Raw genomic sequence first — 19,208 nt, forward strand, 5'->3', positions numbered from 1 at the left:
AGACATTAGTGAACCAGCTGCAATTTTACAACAATCTGACAGCTTCACGGTCACATTTACTGATAGCAGCTTTTAATTACCTGATTCAAATGCTCGACAGCCATAATGAGATCTGAACTCATTTCCTGCAGTATTTGTCTAGGCCTCCGTGACATAACCACTACACTACTTTACTCAGTATTTCATTATAACTGAAGAGGAAAAAGAACATTGAGTGCCCTTTGCTCAGTCTCAGAATAAGACCAAAGAATGCAGCTAAAGCTAAAATTCACCACAACCAATACATACAGAAATTGAAGTGGGACCAGTAGGACAATATTAGTATATTATTTAGCATTAGGATATGTTAACAGTCTTTGAAGGAAGATGGAATCAGGGCATGATGGGATGTGTGGTAATGGTTATGAAAAGCTGTACAACTCAGAAGTCTAATCACCTTTAAATCTGTGTAAACATGGTGCCCATGAGATAAGACTGTGATTGCAGGAAGCACAGGATATTATAGACTGTGAAACACCAAGTCTCAAGAATGGGAAGGAGACAACAGGGGGGGATGACTAGTGAGACAATACACTTCAGTTTGTTGATCAAGCAGCAGCTTTGGAGTGTGTCAGGGGGTGGGGGGGGGGGGGGGGGGGGGGGGTGGTGTGGTAGTGTGGGCAAATGAGTAATGGTTATTGTTTTCTATTAATTTGTACTACAAACTCTGTTTCCTTGAGAAGCCTCTGGATGTTTCACCAGACCCTTCTCTCTTACGCCACTGTTTGAATAAACCTTTATTTACTTTAATCCTGTGGACTCAAGACCAGTTATTTTCTCCACAACAATTCGGTGTAGTCGGCAGGATCCTCAGGGCTCAGTCGCGGTGCCCAGTCGAATGTTGGCCTAAGAGAGGCGAGTACATTTACTTTACCACCCACTAGATAGGGAGATCGGTGTTCGGTATGGGAAGCTGGCGGGCCGATTTGAGGATCCAAACCAAAGGACGGGCCCACAGGTGGAGTAACTAAAGACAGCGCAGCGCCAGGATCACGGTTCCATGGGTAAACAAGGAGTTAATATCGTTCTCAGGGTTAAACAGGCGAAGTAAAAATGATCGGAGCGGAAACGAGAGGTCCGTTTCCCACACAGGAACGACTGTAGGGCAGCAAGAGGTTTGTATCCACACAAGTAGCGAACTGCCGTAGGGAAGCGAGAGGTCCGCTTCCCACAGAGAGGAAGTAAGAACAATCGGAGCGGAACGAGAGGTCCGTTTCCCACGTAGGAATGATCGTAGGGTAGCAAGAGGTCCGTACCCACATCAGGAGTAACAACAGTCAGACTATAAAACATCAGCCATGGAAAATAAGGATCCAGAGTGGGGACCCGAAGGATCACGTACCAAATTTTCAGCAGTCAAAAACAAGATGAACTTTAGATAAAATGATCAGGAAGGTTGGGATCACTCGAGGATCCCAGATAAGTATAAAGAATGGTGGAAAGAACAGACAAAAGGGAATAACTATATTATGCAAGTGCTATCTTACCATGTGTCAGTCTGAAGAGTCTGAATTAGCTAGGCTAATTCAGGAAAAGAGACAGGTTACAAGTGTTAGAACGGCGAGAGCCAGGGTGGGAAAGAGAGAGGTACCCGGCTGAGGTAAGAGGGACTATTTAAACAAGATGCTTCAGTGAAATTTAAAAGTGAGTAAAAACAAGTTACTGTGTCTTTGTTCGAGTCTGCATGAATGTTGGAAGCTTCCAATTTCTGTGTAGTTGTATGATGTGGAGCTGACAGTCGTTAACTCTTTGTTGTCTGGCTTTAATGTTGAAAGTATCAGTCTGTTAACTTATTCTCTTGTTCCATTCCTGCACATGTATATTTCTGTGGGAACCTTGAGTCATGTTTTGGGTGTGAACTAGTTGAACCTGTGTGTTCCTTGGGCTGGGGACTGGGAATTTAACGCAGATTTTTGGTACTTTGAATTCATAATCCATTACAGGAATCAATTTTTCTAAGTTGTTTGGAATTAAATAAGTGTGAAGTGATTGTTGAGTGTGTTCATTTCAATTTAAGATTGTGCACCGAGAAATGGGATATAAAAATTGAATTATATTTTTAAATTAAAGTTTTTATTTTTGTTTTAAAAGTTGGTTTTGGAACTGTGAAAAGGCAATGAACAATTTTCTAAGAGATAATCTTCAGCCTTGAACGTCTGAAGATGTCTGGCAGAAATCCAATTTGAGCTTTAAAACACTATTTTAATTGGACCAAAGTTTAAAATCTATTCTTGTTTTTTTGCAGTTGAAATTAAAGACTTGTCTTACTGACTTTTTTGAAGTAGCAAATGTCAGAAATTGGATACTGGCTTAAGGGAGAGAAGGATAAACAAAGGAGATACAGGAAAGATTCTGTCTGTTTAAAGTTGCTGAAGTTTCAAGAAGCTGGTGTTAGTTCTTTTGCTTTAAGAATGTTATATTTTAAAAGAGCACGTATTATTCTGAACTATGTGTAGATAATAAGCATTGGTTTGAATTAAATTTAAATTATTAAGGTTAACTGACCTGTTAAGTTGGGAAGACTGGAATTTCATTCGCGACCCTTCCAGAGATACGGCTCACTCGTACAGAAGATTGGCAGTTTTGACTTTAAAATGTTTAGTGCTGTGATTGGAATTTGGAGTCATCTTTGTTGTATTAAAAATTCCTTGAGGTAGGAACCTCTTACAAAATGTTAAAAATTGGGAAACAACTGGAGTTTAATCTAAAATGTTGTCTTCCCTGATAGAGATGTTTTCAAGCTTATGGAGAAAATCAAATTTAGACAAACTAAAAAAACAAGCATTCTAGGTGATTTCTATGAATATAGAGAAATGTTGCTTTTGGGAAGAAATCAATGGAACAGTAACTAAACCTGTCACCCCAGCAACACTGTTATTTGAACTTGGATTAACTTTGAGATGCAAAAAGTCCAGTGTAATTTAGCAAGTTACTTTTAAGAAACTAAAATGGCATCTAAGATAAAGAACAAACAAATAGATGAAGGATAAAACAGAAAAGGAAATTGTAGCTCTCTGTCATGAGCACATAAGGTCAAGAGAGTGGGTGTGTGGTGCGTAGCAGTCATGAGTAAAGATAAATGATGTAAGAAGGTCGGCAGTGAATAATTTGGGGTTGTTTTATCATTTTACAAACACCACAGTAAATCAAAATGCTGTCGGAAAAGATAACAAAGGAAGAAAACTTGTGTGTACATAGTTTCTGCTTGTATATTATATTAGTGCACTGCGATCCCCTGGTCTCTCCGAGTTAGCTCTGGCAGTGCCACCGAACTAACAGCTTATTAGCGCTCAGTGGCCTGGTCCTGCATGATGTTCTAAAGTTTTGATAGCTGTATAAAATGGATGAGAAGCTGTTAAAGTACACACTTTGTTTTGGCAAGGGGAGTGAGAGAAGGGCCCCTTTAAGGGGGGACAATAGATAATGATACTCGGCACCATCAATTCAATTGTTCCCATGGATGAAAAACTCAAAGACCGCCCTTTCCTTCCCCCACGCCTGTGAGAGGCCGCTGTTTGAAGTTTGGTAGATTTAAATGAAGGACCAAGAGCACTGATGCACTTTATTTCTTTTGTTTTCTTTCATCTTAAGTTGTAAGTTGAATGACTGTTGCAGAAATTGTGTGGATAATATCTGTGTGTAAGTTTTAATATGCTTTCTTCCTTAAAGGGTGGTTGTACAAAAGGGGTATCAGCACAAAAAAAAAAGTAATTTCACAATGAGAAATATGACTTGGATCAAAAGGAAGATGTAAACAAACTAAATGTTTAAGTTATAAGATTCGAATTGAAATTTCTGGCCATGAATCACCACCTGACTGTATTTTGATAAACGTGGGAATTTTAATCTAGAGATAATTTCACACACATGAGAACAGGGTAATTTTTAATGTAGGATACTGCCAATTGGGAAATTTCTTATTTGTCTGAAAAGTATGTGCTTAGACTATTCCATAGCTCATGGTTTGTTCTGTCTTCGTAGGTAAAGGGGTGGTGACATCATCACTAGCCCATCTGAGAACATTCGCCCCACCCCCTTTCAGACTGTCGAAAGTCAACCCTTTCCGCTATCAGTTTAAGCTAACCATACAATTTTCAAAATTTATTGCAACAAGATTGCCGACAGCTTCAGGAATTTGATCAGATATCTACAATGAATTGAAGATGATGAATTAAATTAATTAATTTGAGTTGAAATCTGAAGAGATTCTAGGAAACAATAAAACCACACACACTGTCTCGGTGGTTTCTGCTTGGACAACAGTAAATATTGGACTAAACATGAAAACAACATCACTGTATCAGCTCTGAGGTCTGGTACAGGTATATCCTGAACAGATAGATTATAAAGGAAAACTCTTAAAAGTGATGGGGTTGGTATTTTATTTTCCAGGAATGCCGCATGGGATAACACCACTCCCAGTGGTCTCAAGTCAAACTGCATGACTCACATTCTGTTTCTGCCAACAGGAGGGCCCAGCAGCAGATCTCCTAACTATTTTGTTTCAGGTAAACCACTTGAACAATGGCAACCCGGTGGGTAGCAGCAAAGGTGATCACCCTTCTGGTAACTGCGACAAAGTAAATATCCACAGAAGCACCTGCCTGCATCCAGGACAGTACACAAAACTACCGAGAGGGAGCACCTCGAGGGCGTCGAACACCAGACTGAACATCACGGCAGGTGGACTAATCTGCCTCCATTTGTTTGAGAACTCAAATTGAAGGGCCTGTGACATGTTGGCTCAGGATTTGGTAGATAATGTTGTTTGGGATATTGAAGATTTAAGATTTGGTACGGCCCTCCGAAACATACATCAGGCTGTGAAAAGATTAGACCTTATTAATTTGCATGAGGAAAGACAGGAACTGGTAGTTACATGACATAACCGGTGGGGGGGGGGGGGGAGGCTAGTGGAGAACACAATCAAATTCCTGATGATTATAACTCAAGAACATGCCAATGGAACTTATTCTGGGGATACAAATTCATATCTCTGGAAGTGGTGAGGGATGAGTTGGTGTATCAAGTAGGATCCCGGGAGTATATAACTCCAGGTTTAAATGGCATCCTTTTGATGACAACATGAGAATGTCGTACTGAGTTGCAGAGTTACATCATCTGCTCGTAATACTCTGAGACCCATCAGTAATGATTCTGCCATTGTGGTGTCGGTCAGCCCTCTTGAAAAAGCCTTTAAGGCAGTGCAAACTTCTCCTACACAGTGGTGCTTTGATGGACAGGACAAGGTTCTTATATGGAGGATTAGAGGGTGAAAATAACCACACTTCCTGCTTACAGGTCACAAACTCCTTTACAGAGGGGGATTTTCACCGTGCGGGCAGGGCCTTCACAGGGTATGTATTCAGCCTCTGGTGGGATGGATCGTTGGACATTGACGACGTCCCGGGATGAATAGCCGGGAGGCGGTTGCAAAGGGCCCTAGCCCTTTATGGAGCAAAGCTGTCAAGCAATCACGAGGGGCAGGGTACAGGGGAACCTAGCCAAATGAGTGGCTAGGAGATTGGAGGACTCAGACAGCAATAGAGCCAAGGTGGCAAGACTGCAGTATAACGGGTGGGAAGTGGGAAGGATCGCTGCAGCCATTGCGTCTATTGTGGTCCTAGTAGTCAGTATCTGTATTTGTTGCTACCAAAGGCGGACGATATCCCAAGCGGTGCAGATGGTAATGCTGGCCAACAAAAGGTACACCCCAGTATCCTTTGCGGTCAGAGCCCCTCTCCCAGGGAATATGAAACATGTGAATACATATATGAAGATTACACTATATAATGGGATAGAGGTTCCAAGCTCAGCCTAGGTCAATAGGACTTTGGCGAAGCCATAAAAGAACGGAAGACTAGGATATCCGAAGCCCATTGAACTCCAGTAGGATCCCTGGAGCAATTGGTTAGTGGAGGATGTCGGAATGTCCCACCTGGGTCAGGTAGTGTGCCTGACCAGGGGTCCAAAAGGAGGGACTAAAGGGGGACCAGTAGGACAATATTAGTATATTATTTAGCATTAGGAAACATTAACAGTCTTAGAAGGAAGATGGAAGCACTGCAGTTGTGGGGAACCAAGGCATGATGGAATGCGTGGTAATGGTTATGAAAAGCTGTACAATTCAGAAGTCTAATTGCCTTTACATCTGTGTAAACATGGTGTCCTTGAGATAAGACTGCGATTGCAGGAGGCACAGGATATTATAGACTTTGCAACACCAAGCCTCAAGAATGGGGAGCAGACAACAGGAGGGGATGATTAGTGAGACGATACACTTCAGTTTACTGATCAAGTTGCAGCTTTGGAATGTGTCGAGGGGGCGGGGAGTGGTAGTGTGGACAAATGAGTAATAGTTATTGTATTCTAGAAATTTGCACTACAGACTCAGTTTCATTGAGAAACCTCTGGATGTTTCACCAGACACTTCTCCCTTACGCCGGTGTTTGAATAAACCTTTATTTACTTTAATCCCGTGGACTCGAGACCAGTTATTTTCTCCACAACAGAACTGCATATGCAATTGGGACAAACTCCCTTGTATCTTCCTATCAATATCTTCAAGACCCCCTCTTGAGCTGTGCAGAGAAATAGTACCACATTTAGTTTGTTGCTCAAAGTATTATGTGGATGATTCCCAGGAAACCTATTAAGAACGAAAGGAGACATCGAATCTCATGAGTGGTGATGGACCACTTGGTCTCACTGTTCCCTGAGTAAAGACCAGCTCAAAGTCAAGCGAACTAACACATGATTAAGTAACAGAGAAGGTTAATGAAGGGAAAATAATGGATATTGTCTATATAGATATTAAGAAAGCATTTGACAAAGTACTACATAAAAAGCTGGCTAACAAAATTGAGACTCATGGAATAGGGTCAGCATCAGCCTGGATAAAAATTGGCTTAAGGATAGAAAACAATAAGTCATGGTAAATGATTGATTTTCAGACTGGAGGATGGTAAAGATTGATGTTTCTCAAGGCTCAAGGAACTTAAGCAAGGAGTCAGGAGGGCTAAAAGGGGTCATGAAAAGTCATTGGCAAACAGGATTAAGAAAAATCCCAAGGCTTTTTATACGTATATAAAGAGCAAGAGGGTAACTAGAGAAAGGGTTGGCCCACTCAAGGACAGAGAAGGGAATCTATGTGTGGAGCCAGAGGAAATGGGCGAGGTACTAAATGAGTACTTTGCATCAGTATTCACCAAAGAGAAGTGCAGATAGTCTCAGTCATCTCATTATCAAAAAGGAGGTGGTGTTGGGTGTCTTGCAAAGCATTAAGGTAGATAAGTCCCAGGGCCTGATGGAATCTACCCCAGAATACTGAGGGAAGCAAGGGAGGAAATTGCTGGGGCCTTGACAGAAATTTTTGCATCCTCATTGGCTACAGGTGAAGTCCCAGAGGACTGGAGAATAGCCAATGTTGTTCCTTTGTTTAAGAAGGGTAGCAAGGATAATCCAGGAAATTATAGGCCGGTGAGCCTTACGTCAGTGGTAGGGAAATTATTGGAGAGGATTCTTCGGGACAAGATTTACTCCCATCTGGAAACAAATGAACTTATTAGTGAGAGGCAGCATGGTTTTGTGAAGGGGAGGTCGTGTCTCACTAATTTGATTGAGTTTTTTGAGGAAGTGACAAAGATGATTGATGAAGGAAGGGCAGTGGATGTTATCGATATGGACTTCAGTAAAGTCTTTGACAAGGTCCGTCATGGCAGACTGGTACAAAAGGTCCCACGAGATCAGAGGTGAGCTGGCAAGATGGATACAGAACTGGCTCGGTCATAGAAGACAGAGGGTAGCAGTGGAAGGGTGCTTTTCTGAATGGAGGGATGTGACTAGTGGTGTTCCGGAGAGATCAATGCTGGGACCTTTGCTGTTTGTAGTATATATAAATGATTTGGAGAAAAACGTAGCTGGTCTGATTAGTAAGTTTGCGGACGACACAAAGGTTGGTAGAGTTGCGGATAGTGATGAGGATTGTCAGAGGATACAGCAGGATATAGATCGGTTGGAGACTTGGGCAGAGAAATGGCAGATGGAGTTTAATCCGGACAAATGTGGGGTAATGCATTTTGGAAGGTCCAATGCAGGTGGAAAGTATACAGTAAATGGCAGAACCCTTAGGAGAATTGACAGGCAGAGATCTGGGCATACAGGTCCACAGGTCACTGAAAGTGGCAACGCAGGTGGATAAGGTAGTCAAAGAAGGCATACGGCATGCTTGCCTTCATCGGTCGGGGCACAGAGTATAAAAATTGGCAAGTCATGCTGCAGCTGTACAGAACTTTAGTTAGGCCACACTTAGAATATTGCGTGCAATTCTGGTCGCCACACTACCAGAAGGACGTGGAGGCTTTGGAGAGGGCACAGAAGAGGTTTACCAGGATGTTGCCTGGTCTGGAGGGCATTAGCTATGAGGAGAGGTTGGATAAACTCGGATTGTTTTCACTGGAACGACGGAGGTGGAGGGGCGACATGATAAGAGGTTTACAAAGTTATGAGCGGCATGGACAGAGTGGATAGTCAGAAGCTTTTTCCCAGGGTGGAAGAGTCAGTTACTAGGGGACATAGGTTTAAGGTGAGAGGGGCAAAGTTTAGAGGGGATGTGCGAGGCAAGTTCTTTACACAGAGGGTGGTGAGGGCCTGGAACTTGCTGCCGGGGGAGGTGGTGGAAGCAGGTACGATAGCGACGTTTAAGAGGCATCTTGACAAATACATGAATAGGATGGGAATAGAGGGATATGGTCCCCGGAAGTGCAGAAGGTTTTAGTTTAGGCAGGCATCAAGATCGGCGCAGGCTTGGAGGGCCAAATGGCCTGTTCCTGTGCTGTACTGTTCTTTGTTCAGTGCTAATACTGCTTTTTTGATCTATATAAATGACTTGGATATTGGAACATAGAGTAAAATTGCCAATGATACCAAAATTGGACATGTGGCAGACAGTGAAGATGACACCAATCGACTGCAACAGGACATAGGCTAGAAGAATGGACAGACAAGTGGCAGATGGAATTTAATACAGAGAAATGTGAGATAATGCATTTTGGCAGAAGAGATAGGGCGAGGCAATGTAGACTAAATAGTATAGTTCTAAAAGGTGTACAGAGACAGAGGGACCTTGGTGTTCATGTGCACAGATCTTTGAAGGTGGCAGGACATACTGAGAGAGTGGTTAGCAAAGCAGATGAGATCTTGGGCTTCATGAATAAAAAGGTATTGAGTACAAAAACAGGGAAGTTACATTGAACTTTAATAAAGCGCTGGTTCGGTCTGTTACGATACAGCTTCCTTTATTTTTAATATTTTATTTTTTGAGGACTTGTGTTAAAATGGAAAAGATTGCATGGATGTGTTTTTTTTTTAAACCAAGTTCATCAAAAGGACACTTGAGATGCTGTTTGACAAAACACCTGTGACGGAAGTCATGTGCTTTTGGCTCAGTAATAAACAGAACCATTGGTGAACTGGGGAAAGATGTTTACAGATAAGCCACAATGTCAAGGTTTATGGAGGTCAGGAGGTCGACTCTCTGTTTGGATATTGTTTTCAGTTTAGTTGTGTGTGAACTGTTTGAAGACAGTTGGTGTTTTTCCTGCCAAGGAAAAAGAAACCACCCAGCTCACCTCTTTAACTACCTCTTTGAAGAAATCCTGCAAAGATTCAGTGTGGGAGAGCTATATCCCTGGTGCTGCATAGCTCCTGAGAAGTTGAAAAAATCCTGCAATTCAAGTGTGTGCTGGTGGAAAACCCTGATGCCACATTTCTCCTGAAAGCCTACTAGAATAATTGTCAACATCTCCAGAAAGACTGCTTCTGAAACAATCCCAGTGACCCTTCTCCGTATACCCGGATGCCAGACCAAAAAAGGGACAACTGACATCCTTCCATATCTTTTCTTTTTTCCATCAAGAATGAGCAAGTATTTGGCTACTCTTTTTCATCCTTTTTTTGGAACAGACCTCTGCAGAGAGAATTTCTGTATTTTTTCCAATGTGTGTGTGTAATTGGGGAATTTTAAAAGGAAACTTTCGTATTTCAATTTGTGTGTTAATGCTTTGCATCGTTACTGGTTAAGTCTTGTTTCATAATAAACTGATAATTTTGTTGCTCATTAAAGAAACCTAGTTGACGTATTTTATTCTGGGATAAAAAGTAGAGCATATGATTGGCTGTATTGGGAACTGGGTAATCATTTAAATATATGTTGTGACCTGTGGAACTAGAAAAGACAGTGCACTCCTCCCACCTCGGTCATAACAGGCCAAACTTGAGTATTGAGTCCAGTTCTGGTCACCACATTTTAGGAAGGATGAGAGAGTCCGTGAGAGGGTACAGAGGAGTGATACCAGAATGGTTCCAGGGATGATGGATTTGAGCTGCGAGGTTGTGGTGAAGCTGGGTTGTTCGTCTTGGAGCAATGGAGATTGAGGGGAGATTTGATTGAGGTGTGCAAGATTATGACAGGTGTGGATAAGGTAGACGAAGAAAAGCCGTTCTCATTACTTGATGGTACAAGGACTAGGGGACACAGATTTAAGCTTTTGGGCAAGACACACAGAGGAGATGTGAGAAAGAGCTATTTTACACAGCAAGTGGTAATAACCGGCAACTCGTTGCCTACGAGGGTGATAGAAGCGGAGACGATAACTGATTTCAAAAGGAAATGGATAGGCACTTGAGGGAAACAAACTTGCAGGGCTACAGGGATCCATCAAGCAAACGGGACTGACTGAACTGCCCTACAGAGAGCCAGCATGGACTCGATTGGCCAAATGACCTCCTTCTATGCCATGATTCTGTCGTGAATGGTATTGCTTCCATCTTCTTGAAATGACGGCCACATGGGACACTATGTCATTTGAGGTGTGCTACTGGCAAGGCTTACTTATTTGCTTCGTTAATACAGCCACAGGTTTTAAAGATAGGAAAAAGTGCACACTTAATTTAAGCTTATGCAGGACAATTCCTTTCAGCACGTACAAAACGAAAACAAAACAAAGACAGGAAATTCAAAAATATAAAAAGTGTTATCTAACCAATTGTTGACCCCTTTTCATGGAATATTTTATGCATAATATTCTTGCATTTTGGATCTTTGAAAGAACTATTACTACTTACTTGAAGGACTTCTGTGAGCAAATACATGATCCATTGGTCTCTCAAAATTTATCACAACTCCATGCCCTAAAAGAGAAAACATAATAATAAAGCTAAGTCACCAATGACAAAATTGGGAACAGGGAGAGAATGCAAATTGGGAGGTGGGCAAGGTTATAAACAAATTTTCAAACAAACGTGAGGATTCTGAAATCAATGCACTGGGGAATGAGAAGTCAGAGAAGGTTAACAATCAGAAGGGTAATAGGTGATTGGGATGTGTTATAAGGCAGGATAGGAGCAGTAAAATTTTTGATGAGTTGGAAGTTATGTATGGTAGAGCACAGGATACCACTGAGGAGAGCATTGGAGAAGTCAAGCCCACATAGGTATGGAATAACAGTTCCAGTGAGGGGAAAAAGGGAAAAGAAAGGTAATAACAGAAGCAGACTTCTTATGGAATTTACAGTGATGGATCAGCTGTAGGGTTTGAAGTTAAAAGCTTAGAGAATGTTTTTAAAAATAAAGAAATACTGATAATGCAATTTGGTTAAATACCTAATATTTCAACTGTTCAACAAAATAGATTAACAACCTTCAAAACAAGGTCAGCTACTAAAACGAAATCAATCCCCCCTCTATTCCTCCCTTGTGTAGATATGTACTTCTAAATGTCAATTTCTCCTTTTTCTTTTAAACAGAGTTAGATAATTAGCAGATTAAAAAATTGATTACAGCATTGACTTTCAGATACACTAAGAGACCAGATGATTCCTGTGATGTTGGAACTATATAAAGGTTTTAAATATATATCTATTAATTTGTGATTACAAGGTACAGTCCACAATAATTGTATAAACTCTATGGAAGGATATTCTGTTGATACATTAAGTAGCTTTATGGGTTATATATTTTATTATGCAATCATCTAATATGCTACGATTACAACCACTTACATGACAGTGGCATAAGTTTCAGAAAAGGTATTTCAAGTGTGCCCTTAGTTTAATTATTAGTTTTTCCACATACAATTTTTTTTTTTAATGCACCATTTAGAACTGTACCATTTAGTCTATGTTGCACCAGCTGAAGAACTATTCATTTAAAGAAAGAAATTCCAAACAGTAAAATCAATGCTTAAGAAAATTCCAATACAATCAAAGATGGCGACCAACAGCTTTTGATTTTCTATCAATTGGTGCAAATCTAAATTCAGCTAAGACAGCATTTTGCTTTAATTTTTGTTCACATAAACATGTCTGCCATCCCTGTCTCGATATTTGTGTAGTCTTGCTCTGCATTGGAGGATCATTGCCATGGTCACTACTGTATTTGCTGATAATGGCAGGCTGTAATCAATGGTCTGGGAATAAGGAATGTCACAAGAGAAATTCTCAACTGACCTAGCATATTAACTGAAACAAATTCAAACCATTTTCAAAGGTGAGCAGCTAATATTTTGGTCTTGCACAATAACAGATGAGAACTTAGATTTTATACATTAGCTTTCTTCTGTTTGCTGATCTCTTAAACGCAGTAGTTCCACATATTATCCCCTTTAGAAAAAAAGAGATCTGTACTAAGTCTTTCTTTCTTTTTCTTTTGGGCCTCCTTATCTCGAGAGACAATGGATACGCGCCTGGAGGTGGTCAGTGTACTAAGTATATTTACTAAATCTATTTCATATATCAATACAGAGTTAAAGAAGTTAACTAAAGAAATTATCAAGTGTTCAACACTACCAGAACTTTTACAGCACTGCAAAAATAAACAATCTTGGTAATATCTCATTATAGGTGCTAATTACTTGGGACATGCCAACTTTTCTTCTTTGGGTCAGTAACATGGGGCAATAATGTATAGTTAGAAAACTCATACTAGGGTTAATCCCATGAGCAGAATCACTGATTTATGGTTTATCGAGCAAACAGTAATGAAATCACAGAATTCAATCTATAGAACACTAATTTAAAAACACCTGAAACCCAAGACTAAAATTCATTATAAAGGCACCTTTAAAGAAAGGCTTGCATTCAGAATGAGAAGAATGATGGAGTTTGTAGCAGGTTAAGATGATTAATTTAGTATCTCAGACTTTTTATCCTGGTGTCAATAGCTGCTTTTGTTGGAACAATGCTATTATTTATATCACTACAAACAAAAAGGTGTTTCATATCAAATATATGTTAAGGATAGTTAGATTGTTTAGAACCTTTGTCAAATTTAACTTTAACCAAATCAGTTTTGCTTCTTTTCTACTATGCCTCTGCAAGCACTCAAATTAATAACCTGACTTTATTACAACATGTTTGTTGCTGCTGAGTTCAAAAGAAAATACAAGAACCCAAGAAACAGGAGCAGGAGCAGGCCATTCAGCCCTTTGAGCTCACTCTGCCATTCAATGAGATCATGACTGATCTTCCACTTCAACACCATTTTCCTGCACTATCACCTTTGATGTCTTTAATAAGTAGAAAACTATCGATCTCAGTCTTGAATACATTCAATGACTTAGCCTCCACAGCCCTCTGAGGCAGAGAATTCCAAAGATTCACCACCCTAAGAGTGAACATATTCCTCTTCATCTCAATCCTAAATGGCCTGCCCCTCATTCTGAGACTGTGTCCCCTGGTTCTGGACTCCTCAGCCCAGGGAAACATCCTTCCAGCCTCAACCCTATCGAGCCCTGTAAGAATTATGTATGTTTGAATGAGATCATCTCTCATTCTTCTAAACTCCAGAGAATAAAGGCCTAGTCTATTTAATTTTTCCTCATACGACAATCCCTCCATCCCAGGAATTGGTTTAGTGAACCTTCGTTGCACTCCCTCTATGGCAAGTACATCATTCCTTAGGTAAGGAGACCAAAACTGCACACAATACCCCAGGTGCAGTCTCACCAAGGCTCTATATAATTGCAATAAAAACAGAAAGTGCTGGAAATACTCAACAGGTCAGGCAGCATCTATGGAGAGAAAAGCAGAGTTAACGTTTCAGGTCTGTGACTTTGCAGGAGAGAGAGAGAGAAAAGGAAAACGGACTTGCATTTATATAGTACCTTTAACAACCTCAGGACGTCCCAAAGCACTTTACAGCTATTAAATATGTTTTAAAGTATAGTCACTGCTCTACTTAGGAAATGCAGCATCCAATTTGCAAACAGAAAACTCCCTCAAACAGCAATGAAAGAAGTGACCAGATCATGTGTCTTAAGTGTTCGTTGAGGGCCACCAGAGATAGCAGACAGGACCTTGGTTTAAACATCTCATCCGACAGCACAGCACTCCCTCCATACTGCACAGAACTGTCATCCTAGATTATGTGCTCAAGTCTCTTAAGTGAGGCCTGAATCCAAATCTTTCTGACTCAGAGGCAAGAGTGCTACCATTGAGTCACATCTGCCACCATCTGCAAATGACAAAATAACTTGGATCATTGACTGGAACATAGAAGGAACAAACTGAGAGTGGGGGAAAGAGCAGGATTCGACTCACTCACTTCCCAGTAACCCTGCAAGATAATGCTCCAACATGGCTGAATAAGCACTGAATAACATAGTGCTGTGTTGGTAATTGGTCTGTTTCTAGTGGGTTGAACCCCATGACTATATTTTGGGCACTTGAGGACCATTAAGCCTTTGATTTTGACAATCTGTTGTCACGCTAACGAAGGGAACAGTGATGAAATATGAAATGAACTGGAAGAATTATGAAATAAAAGTCAACTGTTGAATTGAACCATAAGAAAATTGACACATTTGCCACAGACAAAATGGAGTAACGGTCAGCTGTCCCCTCCTGTACTGTCGATAAACATATCTGTCTGTTGAGGACAAAACTTATATTCACACCTGAATTAGCTCAGGCGAAAAAAATATTGAAATGCCCATTCCATCAAACAACTCCTATCTTTAGGAATGGAGCTAACAAAGACCTTTGCAGATAGACTGACTCCACAGCCAAGTCTAAAATAACAGGTGTGAAGTAGCACCTATTCATCAGAATGGACCACATTCAGACACCATCATGGAACAATGGCTCCCATATCCTGGAACACTGTGTGAATCACTCCAGAGCACTTAGTCACCTGACCAACACCCCAACATGACAAGTTGCTACCTTAAAAGGTATCCCTCTGGAGAGAGAATGAGAGAACAGCCAGAAGTCTTTTCTGGCCAGAACAGCTATGAGACAGTCCCAGATAAGCAGGAGCCCTGCTGACAATACCTGTTTACAACTGCAGCAGAGAAATTGCAAGGTTACTTTGGAACTCCCCCACCTGCGAAAGTGAACCAGGATTTCCACCATTGACTTCAGATTAAGTATTAACTACAAGGAGCCTACAACATATGAATTAGGAGCAGAAGTAGGCCATTCAGCTCCTCGAGCCTGCTCCACCATTCAAGATCATGGCTGATCTGATTGTGTCTCGAATTCCACACTCCCATCTACCCCCGATAACCTTTGATTCCCTTGCCTAACAAGAATCTATCTACCTCTGCCTTAAAAATAGTCAATGACCCTGCCCCCAGCACTTTCTGAGGCAGAGAATTCCAAAGTCGCACAACTTTCAGAGAAAAAAATCTCTCCTCATCTCAGTCCTAAAAGGGCGACCCCTAATTTTAAAACAGTGGCCCCTAATTCTGGACTCACCCACAAGATGAAACATCCTTTCCACACCCACCTTGTCAAGACTGTTCAGGATCTTATATACTTCAATCAAGTCTCCCCTCACTCTTCTAAACTCCAGTGAAAACAAGCCCAGTCTGTCCAATCTTTCCTCATAAGACAACCCGCTCATACCAGGTATCAATCTAGTAAACCTCCTCTGAACCACCTCCAAAGAATTTGCATCCTTCCTTAAATAAGGAGGCCAAAACTGCACACAGTATGAGATGTGATCTCACCAATGCCCTGTATAACTGAAGCATAATATCCTTACTTTTATTTTCAATTCCTCTTGTATATAAAGGATACCATTCCGTTAGCCTTCTTTGTCACTTGCTGTACCTACATATGCACTTTTTGTGGCTCATACTTCATCTTTTTCAAGACAGAGAACTTTCAGGCCTGCACCAGTGAAAGATTTCCTCCCAAAAAGCTTCTAAAGGTTTTCTTAAAACAGCAAACTCTTTTACCACAATTTGACTCGAACTGCATGCTACCACTCTATTCTATCTTTTCTTGTGTGAATGGATTAGTGGGTGAGGTCTTGAACATTTTTTGGTTTTTGTGTAAAATAAATATTTATCCTTTTTTTAATCCTACGAGATCCCTAACACACTCAAGGTCTAAAACACTATCTGCAGTCAGTTGAGAAGTGAAAAGTGGAAGTCACCCATAGCACCTCCCGCTGTGCCTTGCCTCGGGTCAAGAAAGTGGAGTGCATTGCTACAGAGCCACAGCACACACCTTCCACATCAAGTAAACAGACTATATTTAGGCAGATTTCTCCATAGATAGGTTTGGCTTTTCGAGCATAGTGATAGGTTTACACATATCAAGACACACAACTGACGAAAAATCGTTCAAACCTTACCAGCCCAGTGTTGTGAAAATGACCCACTTCCTAGCGTTGCATTTACCTTTAAGCAGAGGGCAGCAATTTGGTACCTCAAGAATAGCAGATAGCAGTTATTTTTTTGTGATTCTCTCCCAACCCACAGGAAGTACTCATCCTGTCTTTTTGAAAATGGCTGGAGTGCAAACAAGATAACGCACATTGTGCGGACTGACTTTCAGCATCAGGGCAGCGCTTTCAGAATGGAAATCGAAGATTACAAAGGGAAAGATAAACTAAACCGTTAATTTAAAAATAGTCAGCGACAACGGCAGTGATTGCGAAAGAACCACGACCTGGCAGTGGGCGCTGCCACTGAACAAAGCTCCGTCCAACCCACCCCAGGCCTACCTTTCCCCTCAATCCTCTCAAGCCTTCAGCTTAACAACCGCCGCAATCGCGATTTCTTTTAAACAAAAACACAAAATCTCCAGCTCCGATTCACCCGCACGACCGCAGCTGGCAGGGGTTTGGGCGGCCGAGAGGAGGGCGCCGGCTACCCGGGGCAGACGCTCGCCTTTGTTGGCCGGGGAGACTCGATCTGCCCTCTCCCCGATTCCCTCCCTCGGCCTCCTTCTCCTCCTCCCTTCCCCGCTCCCCCTCCCGCACAATCCTACCCGCGCGCACAGGTGAATCAGCGCGAGGCCACTGCCTAAACTTGCTGCAGCCGTTCACCTCAGGACACGGGCTGCCGGCAGCTCCCACTCGCAAATCCGGCTCTTCCACTCCGACCTCCCGTTGTCTCTGCTGCAGATTTTCTTTTTGGAAATGCAAGAGACCCTTCTCAACACGAGCGGCTCGCTGAACCAATGCACACAGGGCAGGAGCACTCTCACTGCAAGTAATCTCAATTAAAGCTCCTTGCAGCTCCCAGCAGCGTCTATAACATATTAACGTCTGACAAAATTAATGTTTCACGCATAACAAATAGCCAGAACAAAGCAGAAGTTTCCACCACCCCCTTTTTCAATGCAGTACCGTATAATTGAGATCAATGGAAATTCACCTTAAACATCTCACAACATAGGGGAAATAAATATAAAGTTGAGAAAAAGTAGTGAATAGAATTAATTATCCTTCCTTGATCAAACTTTTTAAATCAAAATTCTTTCCTCCTCTTTTCAACAAGGTTGCTACATCCAGATATTCAGTTTTCAAGGATATTATATTATCCCAAAATCATTTAGGATCTATGCGTATGTATACATGTATATCCATAATATCACATCAACCACTACTGCACGACTGTCACACACATTGTATCATTCTACCATATGTTTTCTTCTTTGGCCTCCTTGTCTTGAGAGATAATGGGTAAGCGCCTGGAGTGGCTATAAAGGCCAATACTAGAGTGACAGACTCTTCCACTGGTGCTGCAGAAAAAATTGGTTGTCGGGGCTGTTACACAGTTGGCTCTCCCCTTGCACTTCTGTCTTTTTTCCTGCCAACTGCTAAGTCTCTTCAACTCGCCACACTTTAGCCCTGCCTTTATGGCTGCCCGCCAGCTCTGGCGAAAGCTGGCAACTGACTCCCAAAACTTGTGATCAATGTCACAGGACCTCATGTCGCGTTTGCAGACGTCTTTAAAGCAGAGACATGGACGGCCGGTAGGTCTGATACCAGTGGCGAGCTCGCTGTACAATGTGTCCTTGGGGATCCTGCCATCTTCCATGCGGCTCACATGGCCAAGCCATCTCAAGCGCCGCTGACTGTATGTGTAAAACATAAGAGATGCAAGCTTCTGCTTTGGTTGTGTTGGCATCACGAAGCACCAGGATCTGTGTTTAAAATTGATTATTTCAGAGTTTTGGAAAACACAAGATATAATATGGCAGCGCAACGTGTTTGTGAGTAGAACTCAAGTCCTGTGAGCGATCTAAATACTGAATTTGATTGTAGAAAAAAAACAAGATGGCTGCTGCCGCAGCAATAAACGTGCAATTCCAGCCCATGATGAATTGGGAGACCAACAAAGTCATAGAGGCACTCGAAAAGTTTAAGCAAAAGTATGAATTGGCAATAGTTTTCTGAACTAAGAGGAAAAGGTTAGCTACATTCTTTTGTGGACAGGTGAGAAAGTATCAGGCCTTTTCAAAGCGGGGAAATGAGCGAGGACAACAGCAAAAACCCAGGCAAGACGTTTGGGAAATTCAGCACACATCCTCAGCCAAAGTCAAGCCATCAGATCCCACTGCTGCAAAAGTCTAACAATGGGATCCACTGCTATGAATTTCAGAGCCTGAGACAGGAATCAGGTGAGCCTGTTGACAATTTCTTAATGAGATTGAGAAACATAGCCAGCAAGTGTAAATTCGAGGACATGGAAGGAAGGCTGGAAGAGCAGCTCATTTGGGACACTGCACACCCTGATGTACAAAAAGCTCTAGTTGGAAAGGACAAGCTTACAATATCGCAGGTTGTAGACACTGCCAGAGCACATGAAGCCACAAGTAAACAAATGAAGACGCTGATTACCCAAATGGCGAGCCTTCACTTAAGTCAAGGGA

The 19,208-nt window shown here is 41.7% G+C and overlaps 1 protein-coding gene across 4 annotated transcripts in view; it reads right to left on the reverse strand.

The window, feature by feature from the left end:
- The window catches only part of sestd1 (SEC14 and spectrin domains 1), a 175,005-nt gene extending 157,411 nt beyond the window's left edge, over positions 1-17,594 (reverse strand). Inside the window, exons 1-2 of one of the 4 annotated variants that reach the window (XM_068035522.1) lie at positions 17,377-17,594; positions 11,164-11,229 (exon numbers count right to left, since the gene is read on the reverse strand). The gene's annotated coding sequence lies outside the window, so the exon portion shown is untranslated. Of the gene's footprint in view, positions 1-11,163; positions 11,230-16,680; positions 16,772-17,052; positions 17,286-17,318; positions 17,344-17,376 lie in introns of those variants that run through there. The other 3 variants (XM_068035525.1, XM_068035523.1, XM_068035524.1) reach the window with 3 other exon arrangements.
- Positions 17,595-19,208: the final 1,614 nt, after the last annotated feature.

This window comes from Heterodontus francisci, chromosome 7 (genome assembly GCF_036365525.1).
Source record: "Heterodontus francisci isolate sHetFra1 chromosome 7, sHetFra1.hap1, whole genome shotgun sequence".
Lineage (NCBI taxonomy): Eukaryota > Metazoa > Chordata > Chondrichthyes > Heterodontiformes > Heterodontidae > Heterodontus > Heterodontus francisci.